The 14,043-nt window shown below is 39.6% G+C and overlaps 1 protein-coding gene across 3 annotated transcripts in view; it reads left to right on the forward strand.

The window, feature by feature from the left end:
• Positions 1–14,043, forward strand: part of DDX20 (DEAD-box helicase 20) — a 290,477-nt gene that overhangs the window by 98,599 nt on the left and 177,835 nt on the right. The gene's annotated exons all lie outside the window — the stretch shown is intronic.

The raw sequence follows: 14,043 nt of genomic DNA on the forward strand, positions 1-14,043 counted from the left end.
ACTCCTCATTTCTTACTTTCTCTCTTGCCCTCACAATAACCATCCACTCTCCTTAACTGTGTATACAGCAGTTTATTTTCCTTTGGGGCTGTCAATATTGTAACTGCTGTGTATTCCTCCTTCCACTTCCTCGGAAGGTGGTAATTACAATCTGCACACATGCGAGTATCGCTCTGTGTGTAGTACAGAAACAAAGTGGAATCCACTCAGACAGTTTTGAGTTGGTCCCTATAGTGGTAGGGAGCACTCAGTGTTGTCTAAATACCCCTCACACACCAACAGGCCCCTTGGTGTCATGCTTCATCATCGGGGTCTTCGCACCCCTCTACGGGATGCGGCGTGCTGTGACCGACGACTACGTGGGAGCACTTTTTATTGGACTATGTGTGACTGTGTGTGGGGTAATAGGACGTATGTGAGTGGTGAGATTAAAGTGAGTGAGTTAAAAAATACCTGGCTCGTGGGTAGAAAAATACATTTTTATTAAGCCCCCAGCCGGTATTGTTAGAAGGGGTGCAATGAGAGGTTGTGAGTGTATAGTTAAGTACACCAACCTAGTTTGTGCGTCTACATGGACATGTTTCGGAGTTCAAATCCTCCTTCTTCAGGACGGGAATTTTACAAAGACCCATCTTACTCACATGTGTATATGTTTGAAAGTGTATTAAACAAAAAAATTAAAGAAAAAAGTGAACTATAGGTGTAATGTACCTAGTCACTGAATCAATAACGTAGTCTTTCTTTGCCAAATCGGCGTGTAGTGAAGACCTAGAGGGAGAAAAACGCATATTAATTCTTTTTCTCACTATTTAATACTGTCATCCTCCAGGTATCGGTGACCTTAAGGAAAAAGTGGGGTGTTGCTATCTACCACATATAGATTATGTGTTAATTAACCAAGCAACCTGTAAAAAAATGTCACAGACTAGACAAAGACACACATAAAACATATAGTGCAGACGTGTTGGTAACAAGTTCATTCCTACTGCTGGTGCAGGAGAGATAAAGAAAAAGAAAATGACCTTACTCAATATACAAGGATAGAATGCCTCATGAGCCTTTTACGTTTTGGAGGGTTCCATCAGACACAATAGGACGATCTGAAATAATGAGAAGGACTCATTATGATCCATACTGTACCAACAGGACTCGATTGCTCCCCACCTTTCAGTGGTTTCTCAGGCATCTAACTCACGGTTACTTGGACGAAATTCGACCTCCTCCTCTCAACGTGGCTCCGATGATACTGCCACTGAGAGCTTGCGCGTCTTTTAAACACCTTGTAATTGGTAAGGTGCCGGTAATTGGTAGCGTAATTGAGCCCATATTTGGTTTGGCCGGAAAAAGGCAGTATCCGGTACTGCGCGGTTGCTGAGACGCTATAGTTTTGTGCATGCGCACTGCTGCGTGTCTTCAAGGACACTGAATACTTCGTGATCGTGCGCATGGGCATGTAATCAGATAAACAACGTTTCTGCTATTGCAGTTGGTGAAGGCTCGTTGTTCCCATTTGCTCCCATTTCTGAATGTGAGATCATGACTTTTCTTCGTTAGATGGCAGCTACCACAGTTCCCACAGGGAGAATGTCCTTGCAACCCCTGTAGCCTCGTTTGTTGGTTTGGTATTGTTTTAGGTCTAGTGTGGACCAGGACCTCTTTCAAATTTTTTTCCACGTCTGTGGGCAAAAAGAGGTTTCTCTAGATCCAGTGTGCCACTGGTTAGGATCCTCCAGTGCTTGTTGATCATTTTCGACACCTGGTTCGAATGTGAACTATACGTAGTAACACACACTAGTCTCTCCTGGCTGCTCTCTGAGGGTACCTTGTCCTCCAGGAGGGCATCGCGGTTATTGCTCCGTGCCCTTTTCATTGCCGAGTTAATCACTCTGTCAGGATAATGTCTCTGTTTAAGTTTATCTTTCAGATCCAGGGCCTGAGCTTTGTATTTATCAATGTCACTGCAGTTGCGTTGAGGACGTAAGAACTGCCCATAGGGTAGGTTCTCTCTCAGGTGGCGAGGATGGAAGCTATCAAACCATAGCAGACAGTTTCTGGCTGTCGGCTTGAAATGCGTTTCTGTTTTCAACGAACCTGCCTCGTGATATATATTGAGGTCCAGGAAGACCATGGAGTTGTTAGACATGGTGTAGGTGAACTTGAGATAAGGGTTTTGATTGTTCAGCCATCTCAAGAAGTCTGTCACCGACTGGCTGTCTCCGTTCCAGATGACCAGCACGTCGTCAATGTATCGTTTCCATATTTGGATGTTCTCTCTGTAGGGGTTGTCTAGATGAAGAATTTTTGTTGCCTCCAAATGGTGGACATATAGTCCCGCCAGACTTGGCGCAAAAGTACTGCCCATACTTGTACCATGGCATTGGAGGTATAGGGTGCCTTCATATTCAAAAAAGTTTCTGGTTAATGCGGTGGATATACATTCCATCACCACACCACGGGGTATTTTGTACTGCCAAGTGGTTGAGTGCAGCACCTCCTCAATGATGAGGAGAGTCTCGTCATGGGGTAAGCTGGTGTAGAGACTCTCCACATCAAGACTCAGTAGCATCTGAGTGTCTGGATTAATGGGGATATCCTTCAGCAGCTGTAGTACTGCCTTGGTGTCCTTCAGATAAGTATCTGTTGCCTGAACCAGGGGTCGGAGGAATGCATCTGCGAACCTGGACAAGGGTTCCAGGATCGAAGTGATTCCCGAGACTATCGGTCTGCCTGGTGGATTTGACAGGTTTTTATGTACCTTTGGTAGGCAGTAAAAATAGGGTGTTCGGGGATCCTTCTGAGCTAAGAATTCTGCCTCTTTTTTAGTCAGCCAGTCGTGTGCTAGACCCTCTTCCACCATCGCCCCTATTGTAATGCGTATTGACTCTGTTTATCTGATTACATGCCCATGTGGCCTGGAATATGTGGGCATGACCACCAGGGCGGTAAAGGTCAGGATGAACAAGCATAAAAGCAATGTCAGATGCAAAAAATCCACAACTAAGATGGCCACCCATTTTCTCACCGAGCAACATTGTGTAAATGATCTCCTATGGACTGTCATCGAACAGCTACCTACCGAGACAGGCCTTTTTGAAAAAGAGCAGAGATGGGTATTCCGTTTGGGTACCCATACTGGGGGCCTTAATGATGACATTCCGTGGGGACTACTACGATGACATGCCAATGTCTCTCATGACCCTCAAACTTACCAGAGACACTATCTGATAACATTGGACATCTTTTATGTCAACAGACACTGATCACGACTATAAATGGTTAACTTCTCCGTCAGACAGTGCGGACGAGCAGACCCCTATGTATGTGAAACGAAAGACTCACTTACACCAATGTAGGCAATTTGACAACACCTGTATACTTTCCCATAAAAATTGCCTGCCCCAATGTCCTGAGTCGCGTTACTATCTACGCATGCGCAATAGAACCTGTCCGAAGAGAACGTAACTTTGCGCATGCGCAACAAAAAACTAATACCAGAATGTCTGTACATAACGGGCACATCACTGGGAATCCAACAAACGGTGCTATAACTTTAATAGAAGCCACGCCTGATGTCGGGGTCGTTTGCAGAGCCTGCGAGCTTGAACCATCGGAACATTATTGACTTACGAAGCACTTAGCCATCTGCACATGCGCAGAAACTACATACTAGTCAGAATCACCACTGCGCACGATTACAAAGTATTCAGTGTCCTTGAAGACACGCAGCAGTGCGCATGCACAAAACTATAGCGTCTCAGCAACCGCGCAGTACCGGATACTGTCTTTTCCGGCCAAACCAAATATGCGCTCAATTACGCTACCAATTACCGGCACCTTACCAATTACGAGGTGTTTAAAAGACGCGCAAGCTCTCAGTGGCAGTATCATCTGAGCCACGTTGAGAGGAGGAGGTCGAATTTCGTCCAAGTAACCGTGAGTTAGATGCCTGAGAAACCACTGAAAGGTGGGGAGCAATTGAGTCATGTTGGTACAGTATGGATCATAATGAGTCCTTCTCATTATTTCTGATCGTCCTATTGTGTCTGATGGAACCCTCCAAAACTTAAAAGGCTCATGAGTCATGCTATCCTTGTATATTGAGTAAGGTTATTTTCTTTTTCTTTATCTCTTCTGCACCAGCAGTAGGAATGAACTTGTTACCAACACGTCTGCACTATATGTTTTATGTGTGTCTTTGTCTAGTCTGTGACATTTTTTTACAGGTTCCTTGGCTAATTAGCACATAATCTATATGTGGTAGATAGCAACACCCCACATTTTCCTTAAGGTCACCAATACCTGGAGGATGACAGTATTAAATAGTGAGAAAAAGAATTAATATGCGTTTTTCTCCCTCTAGGTCTTCACTACACGCCGATTTGGTGAAGAAAGACCACATTATTGATTCAGTGACTAGGTACATTACACCTATAGTTCACTTTTTTCTTTAACTTTTGTATAATACACTTTGATACATATACACATGTGAGTAAGGTGGGTCTTTGTGCAATTCCCGTCCTGAAGAAGGAGGCTTTGAACTCCGAAACATGTCCATGTAGACGCACAAACGAGGTTGGTGTACTTAACTATACACTTACAACCTCTCATTGCACCCCTTTTAACAATACCAGCCGGGGGCTTAATAAAAATTTATTTTTCTACCCCACGTGGCAGGTATTTTTTAACTCTCACTCACTTTAATCTCACCACTCACATACGTCCTCTTACCCCACACACATTCACACATAGTCCAATAAAAAGTGCTCCCACGTAGTCGTCGGTCGCAGCACGCCGCATCCCATAGAGGGGTGCGAAGACCCCGATGATGAAGCATGACACCAAGGAGCCTGTTGGTGTGTGAGGGGTATTTAAACAACACTGAGTGCTCCCTACGACTATAGGGACCAACTCAAAACTGTCTGAGTGGATTCCACTTTGTTTCTGTACTATACCCGGGGAGACTGAATCCACTTTCCTCTCCCTCCCTCTTTTGTTAGAAGTATCGCTCTGTGTGCTCAGCCCAGAGGATATACCGGGGACCGGATGAGCATCTGCACACCCTTATGATCCACAGTCCGGCCCATGAGAATCTTTACCTGACTTCAGCCTCGTTTCTAGAGATCTCAAATGTGTCCCCATCATGAACACCTGGCCACAACCTGTATTCACCCAGGCACCACTAGAGGCAGCTCAGTCTACAGTACTAGGCCCTATGCAAGAGTCATATGCTGCATGAAAAAAACTACAGACGCACAAAATTCAGAAAAAACAAATACTCTCACTGAGCATCCTGGGCTGTAGTTTCACTTTCCTATCAGTGGTGTAGAGCTGAAAGTTACTGCCACAACCCAGGATTAGCTGACGACTGTGTATGAGCAATAAATGAGTATGTGGGTTAATATTTCGGGTGGGCTGACACTGGCTTTCTTTTCCCTAAGATTCATACAAGTAAATCGGGTACATATTGTGCACTGATGAGAAGGCACATACATTGTTCTGTAGAACTAGGGAAATCAGTTCCATAATAAGTTTCTTTAGACAGTGCTGTCTTTCAGACAATTCCAACCATATCCTTTATAAAACAAGCACAGTCCATTGTGCATTAAAAAGCTGTAACTTTTCAGAGAATCTTCAAGCAATCAAGACCATCCTCCACATCTGTCAAACATATTTATATGATTCATTGCAGATCATGAATGGGACAGGACATTAAATGTTCAAATACAGGAAGTCTAATCACTGCGTCCACATCTGACCAGACTGTGCGATCCTGGTCAGACCCCTCTTATCACTTGTGGTTTTGGAATGTTTAGAGACCAGCTGAATAACACTATTAAGACCTCTTAAGAATTCTAACTATCCCATTCAAGGACAAAAGTATATGGACGCTGGAGGAAGGGGAAGCCCTCTGGTACTGATCCAGCGGCCTATAGAAAATATGTCATAAATTATGCTATCCAACTCTACAACTTATACTATATATCACTAATTAAACACAAAGGCCCATTAATCAAACATGACATATTATGACCAACTGAACCAAGTGGCCTAATTCACCTATTCACAATTTATATTGTGTGTGGAGAAGCGTGGCTCAGTGGTTAGAGGCGGCAGACCTGGAAGCTGAGATCAGCCGTGGACCAGGTTCGATTTCCCGCCTCGGCGGGTCTCGGGCTCAAAAATTCCACGGACTCGATAATTCTCGTTCCGGTGCCTACTCAACTCACGGGGTCACACTCTGCGACTCTGGGCAATAGCTTGCTTAATCTCCACTACGGCCCCTCGCGGCGGGATGCCTGGCTTTCACCTTGTGGACACCCTGCCGGGGTATCTCACAGGGGAATACCAGGACGGGTTCCCTAAGCAAGCGCCGAGATGCCTACGGGTAGTCGTGCGCTATACAAGAGCGTAATCATTTCATTCATTTCATTTCATATACATTTATATACAACCGCGGTAAATGGATATCATCATTTCAATAAACCTAACTATTTATTAAGCCACTCATGGCGATAGAATCTAGCTAATGGTAACCTGAACCCATGAAATGTCAAGACCAGCTTGTTTTCAAAAGTAAGATTTTATTAGCTATTTATTTTGATTTAGTAAATGTAATTTTTATTAAAGCATTTTTATTAGAATCATTGCAAGTATAAACTTTATAAGTTTCAAAATTATTATTGTAAAGGTATTTATTAGTTCAGCATTTTTCAAAAGCTAAGTTCCTAACCATGCTAAATAAATGAAAATAAAGTAAAGTCTTTGAGGGCTCTTACGTGCTCCAAGTGAAGTCTGTCAGCATGACACCCTCATCCAAAGGTCAGCAGAAGCAGCAGCAAGCATAACCCTTCCACGGGGAATGGGTTTTTATACCTTACTATGCTAACTAATCTAAGTAAAAGTAATTCTTTTCTGCAAAAGTCGGAGTCCCATTGGTTCACCAGTGACAAGTGACATGTCACCTCATTTTCAAAACATCAGTTCCGTGACTTTCTTAGAGTCCATTGTCTCTAGCATTCGAGCTCCGAGGCTTCCTCAGATTGCAACATTTTCTTGCATAAAATTTTACATCATGTCATTTCGCTTCCTCGGATGCAAAGTTATCAAATGTTCCTCCTGCCGGTTCCTGGCCTTGGCCTTGTCCGAGTAGGAGACTGCTAGAAACACACCACGCTTTCCAAATGTTGCCATCGAAAGGAAATCTTTCTTTGAAAGGACTCTCTCTTGCTCCGTGCAGAAATTATTTGCAAACTCGAGTAAACTAGGCCCAAAGCAGTCAATTTAACGTCCACTAATATATAAACAAACACAAAAGAATAATTAATGTAAGAAATATTATTCGTTCTGTTGCCACCCAGCAATTACTAATGATTAACCCATTAGTCTAGATTACCTAGCCAAAGCAAACAATTAAAGCAGCATTATATCTACCAGTCTTTTTTAAATCCATCGAAATTCTTTATGCACCTATAGAAAATAGTGACACTACATAGAAAAGGAAAGCAGAACAAGCACATGCTACTTTTAACAACAGCCGCAATTAGTTATAACATAACAAAAGGACAGAATTAATTTATTAATTTGCACGAACAAAAAGATGCAACAATAATGCACGTTTATGAGCACACATGTTAATTTCCCGCGTGTAATGTAACTTTAATCTAGGATGAATTAATACAAACACAGCACCAAACGTTAATAGAGTTATTTTCCATTATGGAAGTGTGACTTCACGAGTTGAAATAAAATTATTTCCAAATCTCGCTCCATCAACTCCCTCATCTGGTTATTAACAAATCACCACACCACACCCAAAATTTAGTAAAATTTTGACTAACCGAAAAATGGTTCGAATTCATTTGTATTAGTATTTTCTAAAAATTTGTCTCTGCAAAATCTTTGCAACTATCATATTGAACTCTACGTAACTCTTGTAACTCAATTTCCTTCTCCTGTTCCTTTTTGATCTTATAAATTCGCTTCTTTTCCTTCATGTGTTTCTTTCTCTCGTGTAACATGCAACTAATTTTTGTCAAAACTACTATAAATATTATTACAAACAAAGGTGTTAAAATCTTGCCAAGAACTGAACCACCAATTTCTTGAAACCATGTTTTAATAGCCTGGAATCTCTTTGTAAGTCGCTCGGAAAAATCATCCTCTTCTAAAGGAACTATTTCTGAATGCATTTCTGTAATGTTTTTGATATACATCGCAATATTCTTACTTTCATCAGGGATGTAAGTACAGCAGTGCTGAACATGTAAAATACCACAGACTCCTCCCTCTTTTGCCAGGAGTATGTCTAATGCAAGGCGATCTTGCATTACCATAGATCTAATTGCAATAACATCAACATTCACTAATTGGAAACCATCTGCTGTGTCAGTTGACAAATTGTCAACAATCGTGGATAATTTTCTGATCCTTCCTGCATTCAAGGTTATACCTACTAAAGGTATTACAGCTTCAAAATGATCTCCCAAAATTTCTGTAAAACTTTCTCTTTTATATCTATTCACATGATTACTGATTTTAAATGATCCTTCCGCATTTCTGTCAACATGAAATATCTTTGGGAAAACTAGTCCATCAAAACATGTCCCATACCAATGGTCTGGAAGATTATAATAAGCCTTATCACCACAAATAAAGTAAATCCCAGGAAAAATTGGATCTTTGCCACCTTTGAATCCCCAACCTCCCATGATTTGATAAGTGTCCTCGCAATTGCTATCACCCACAAAATAATTATCAAAAAGTGTATTATCTCTTCTAATGCAAAGCTTACCACTAATTGGTTTATCTATGTGTATTGCAACATTATCAAAAGTCTTGCCATTAAGTTTCTCTTCCTCTTTTTGCCAGAATTTAGATTTAGTCTGCTTGACTATTTCATTTCTTTTATAAATTGCTCTTCTCTCCTCAACAAGATTCAGGAAAGACTTTTCTTCAGCTCTTAATTTGCAGGTTAAATTATTCTTGTAAGCATACTCATAGGTGAGTTTGTTAGTGACTAAAAAGAATTCCCTCATCTGTTTAGCTTTTTTATGTTTATTTAAAGCACTCTCAATTTTTAAATTTGCAAAAATGTCATCAACATTTGAATAGTAATATTCTAAGCGACCAGTCTGATAAAATAAGCTAGCTAACACACTACAAGATATCCCATATGTGAGAGGAAGCATATTATATGTCACTCCCTCAGAAACAGAAGCAGGTAATTTTACACAGACGTAGCAATCTTAACACCCATTACCTTAACATATTCTCCCAAAAGCCTTGAGAATGAATTGCTTGAAAAATCACTAACCGATTTATCCTGATGAATTTCAGGTTTGTGATCAATCACTTTGTAAGCTATATCTGTTGCACTATGTTTGTCTTGACTAACTGAAGCTTTGCTTGTCATGTTAACTTTATATAAATCCTTACTAATCTCAAAAGGAATGACAACAGCCAAAACTAACCAGAGCAGAATTAATATAAGCACACACACCAGAATCATCTTACAGCATTTCTTGAAAATGGAACACTTTGAAGTACTCCTCTCCATAACATAAGGCATCTTTAGAAAATATAATCTCAAAATAAAAAGAAAACAACATTTTAAAAATTATCTAAAATTCAGACTAAATAATTCAGACTAAATATATACCCCCTTTTTAAAATCTTTTTTTTTTTTTTTTTTAATCCTCTAACAACTTTTCTTCGACCTAATGTCACAAGTTAATTTCCAACTAAACAATTTTTCTTCGACCTTGTGTCACCTAACAGAATTTCTTCAGCCTTTTGCCATAAACAAAACCCAAAAAAAATATTTTTTTTTTTAGTACTTCAATCGTTGTCACTAATTTCCTCAACCTCTTCCTGACTGCTGCTGTTAATTTCAATAACAGGAGGAATAATCAGATAAGTCCACTCAGGAGATTTATATTTCTGATTAGGTCTCAAAATTCTTTTTGATTTTCTAGTCACTACTTCTATTTTCCTCCCTTTTTCAACTTTCTTTTCAGGCTCTTTTTGACTAGTGATTTCGTTCACTTGCTCCTTTGACTTTTTAATTAACCTGACTCTCAATCCTCCATTTTCACTTGGCCATGATTCTCCTTTTCTCAAAATCTTTCTTTTCGGTTCTGCTATATTTGTTTCAGTTTTCCAAGATCTTTTTCTCACTCTTCCTCCTTGTTCATCAACATCACTTTCTCCAGAATCACTATCATAAACTTCTATTCTTGACTCAGGAACTTTTCTAATCGGCAGTCTTACTCTGTTAGGAACTATACTCTGTCTTCCATCACTGGTACTTGGTAATTCGACTTCCTCCTCCTCTTCAATTACCTTCAACTTCCCAGTTTCTGGTTTCTTGTTCCTCCTTCCAGAGCTTATTTTCAGCTTTTCGATACTCTCCTGGTCAGAAATTTCAATTGATTCAGCTTCTCTGTCTTCAAAATTTTCAATAGCCTCTACTCCATTTACTTTCTTGACAGACTCTTCTGCTGAATTTCTTTTTAACAGATCTTCATCACTTTCAGAATCTATTTCAGTGATTTCCAAATCTTTTCTGTTCAAGTCTTCATTCACTTGCAGATTTTCCAGATGTCGACCTCTCTGTCGATCTTCAGAATCTGGATTTCTTTCACCTTCAGAATCAGAATCATCTGTAGAATCACTCTCTTCATCAGAATTTTCAGGAGTAGGAATTGGAATTGTGTGGCTTGGATGTATCCACCTTTTCAATCCTTTACATTTTACTGCATTCGTTGTTACTAGAATTATTTGTCTAGCTTTTTGCCACCTTGGAACTAGACAATTTCTTCTTCGATGTACTTTAGTTCTAACCCAATCTCCAGGTCTCAGATCATGTGTCTGTACTTTGTCATCTGATTGTACTTCAGTTCCCACCTGATTAGACACAGAAGTAACTACGTCAGACAGTCTTTTGCAATATTCCAAAATAGCACTGTCATTAATGCTCAACAATTTCCCTACTGGTACAAAAGCTTGTCTCATGACTCTGCCCATAAGAATTTCATGAGGACTCAGACCAGTCTTTTTATCAGGTATGCTTCGTAAAGACATTAAAACAAGTGGAAGAGCATCTGTCCACTTCATACCTGTATCAAGACACATTTTTCCAATCCTGTTTTTGATTGTTCCATTAATCTGCTCAACTACCCCAGATGCCTCTGGTCTGTATGCACAGTGTTTTTTCTGCTCAATATGCAAAGCTTCACAGATCAATTTCAAAAGTTTATTATCAAAATGTCCCCCTCCATCACTCTCAATAGTAACAGGGAAACCGTATCTTGGGATAATTTCTCGAAGAAGCAATTTTGCCACTGTAATCGAATCACAATGACGCGTTGGAAATGCCTCCACCCATCTTGAAAATAAACACACAATCACCAAAACATATTTTAAACAATTGTGTAAAGGCATTTCAATGAAATCCATTTGTAATCTGGTGAAAGGGCCACCCTCTCGACCTATGATTCCTGTACCTACAACTGATTTTCTGTTTGGGTTCATTTGTTGGCAAGTTAAACACCTCTGACAAAGAGATTCTGCAATTGTTCGGAATTTGGTATTAAACCATGTCTCTTTAAAAAGTCTGATCATAGAATCCCTTCCTATATGACCAGGGCCATAATATAATCTGGCCATGTCAGCAATCATACAATTAGGTAAAACTACTCTGCCATCTTTGTAAGTCCAAACTCCATCTTCATCTCGTGGTCTACATTCTGCTTTTAACCATGTGTTTTTCTCCTCATCATCAGCTTCATTTTGTAAATCTCTGATTTCCTGCCATGTTTCAACTACTGTTGTTAGCATCAATGAATTCGAATCACTTTCTTTACTCCTTTCCCGATTATATGCACAACCATTTCTTGCGCAATACTTAGCCGTCTCATCTGCATAAGCATTGCCTTTGGTGATATAATCCTCACCCTTTTTGTGAGCTGCACATTTTACGACAGCAATTTCTTTTGGTAATTGAATGCCATCTATTAATCTTTTAATGAATACTGCATTTTTAATTGGAGATCCTGCTGAAGTTAAATAGCCTCTCTGAGACCAGAGTTGGCCATAATCATGCACAACTCCGTATCCATACTGGCTGTCAGTTATTATGGTAACTCTCAAATCTTTTGATATTTCACAAGCACGAATTAAAGCAATCAATTCAGCCACCTGTGCTGAACGAATTCCTTCAAGACATGATGCTTCTTCAACATCTGCAACTGTACAGACTGAATATGCTGCCTTTAAAACACCTCCCTCTGATCTTAAACAGGAGCCATCTACAAAGTAGACAAAATCTGATTCAGGCAAAGGTTCGTCTTTAATATCCTGCCTTGGCTTGGTACAGTATTCCATAACATCCAAGCATTCATGCTCCACATCAATTTCATCAATAATTTCAGAATCAGGCAATAATGTAGAAGGATTCAAATTCACACATCTTGCAATAGAAACATTATCTGCTCCTAATATAACTTTTTCATATTTTGTCAATCTATTACTAGTCAGATGTTGTGTCTTACTCCTTGTCAGGAGTATTTCAACTGAATGGGGAACATAGACTTTTACAGGAAACCCCATTATAATCCCTTCACTTTGCTCTAAACTGACACTAGTTGCTGCAACTGCTTTTAAGCAACCTGGTAAGGCTTTTGCAACAGGATCAAGAACTGCTGAAAAGTATGCAATGGGTTTTCTCAGATTCCCATGTCTTTGAATTAGTACAGACAATGCACATCCTTCTCTTTCACTTCAATGCAGTTCAAAATCTTTTTCATAATTTGGCATGCCTAGAGCTGGAGCTTCACATAGACTTCTTTTTAGATTCTCAAAAGCTTCCAACTCAGATTCATTAAGAACAATCGGATCTTTTACATCTGATTTAGTCAATTTCTGTAGTGGCTTCGCAATTACTGAAAATCCACTTATCCACTGTCGACAGTAACCAACCATTCCTAGAAACATTCTAACCTGTCTTTGAGTTCTTGGAGGTTGCATTGCTTGAATCATTTTAATTCTTTCAATTGTTACCTGTCTTATTCCTTTTGCAATTCTATGTCCAAGATACTTCACTTCTTGTTTACAAAACTGCAATTTTGCAGGAGACACTTTATGTCCCTCATCAGCTAGATGATTTAAAAGTACAATTGTGTCTGTCACACAATTTTCTCTTGAGTTTGCTGCAATTAGTAGATCGTCAATATATTGCACTAATGTCGACTTTCCAGGTAGATTTAGATCTTCTAAAGATCTCTTCAACAACTCATTAAAAATAGAAGGACTCTCTGTATACCCTTGAGGAATTCTACACCATGCGAGGGTCCTATTTTGGAACCTGAAAGCAAAAATCTCCTGACTCTCTGGATGTAAAGGGACAGTAAAGAATGCAGATCAATGACAGTATACCACTCAGCATCATGTGGAATCTGATATAAAATGACTGCTGGATTTGGAACAACAGGACAACATGGAATTACAATTTGATTAATCTTTCTTGGATCTTGAACAATTCTATATGTTCCATTTGATTTTTTAATTCCCATAATCGGTGAGTTACAAGGGCTACTCTCAATTTCTTTTAAAACACCTTGTTTAATGAATTTTTCAATCACTGGAATTACACCGTCTATGGTTTCTGCTTTCATTTTATACTGAGGAATATTTGGAAATTCTATTCCCTGTTTCAATGCAATTTTGACTGGATCGATATGTTTCATCAGACCCATCTCATTTCCAGTCAAATCCCAAATCTCAGTTTTGACTGTCTCCTTTAGTTCTACAGGTAAGTTTTCTTTTTCAAAAGCAGGAAACAATTTTGTTTCTTCTGTTTTTACTAACATCATTGTCATTCTATACAAACCATCTTCCTCCATTGTTTGTAATTCTACTCCATCAGGAGAACAATATATTCTGCAATTCATCTTACACAATATATCTCTCCCTAATAAATTCACTGGACTGCTATTACAAACCACAATTCTATGTTTGTCTTTAAAATTTCCAATTTCAACTTGC

This window comes from Lissotriton helveticus, chromosome 5_1 (assembly GCF_964261635.1).
Source record: "Lissotriton helveticus chromosome 5_1, aLisHel1.1, whole genome shotgun sequence".
In the NCBI taxonomy this organism is placed as follows: domain Eukaryota; kingdom Metazoa; phylum Chordata; class Amphibia; order Caudata; family Salamandridae; genus Lissotriton; species Lissotriton helveticus.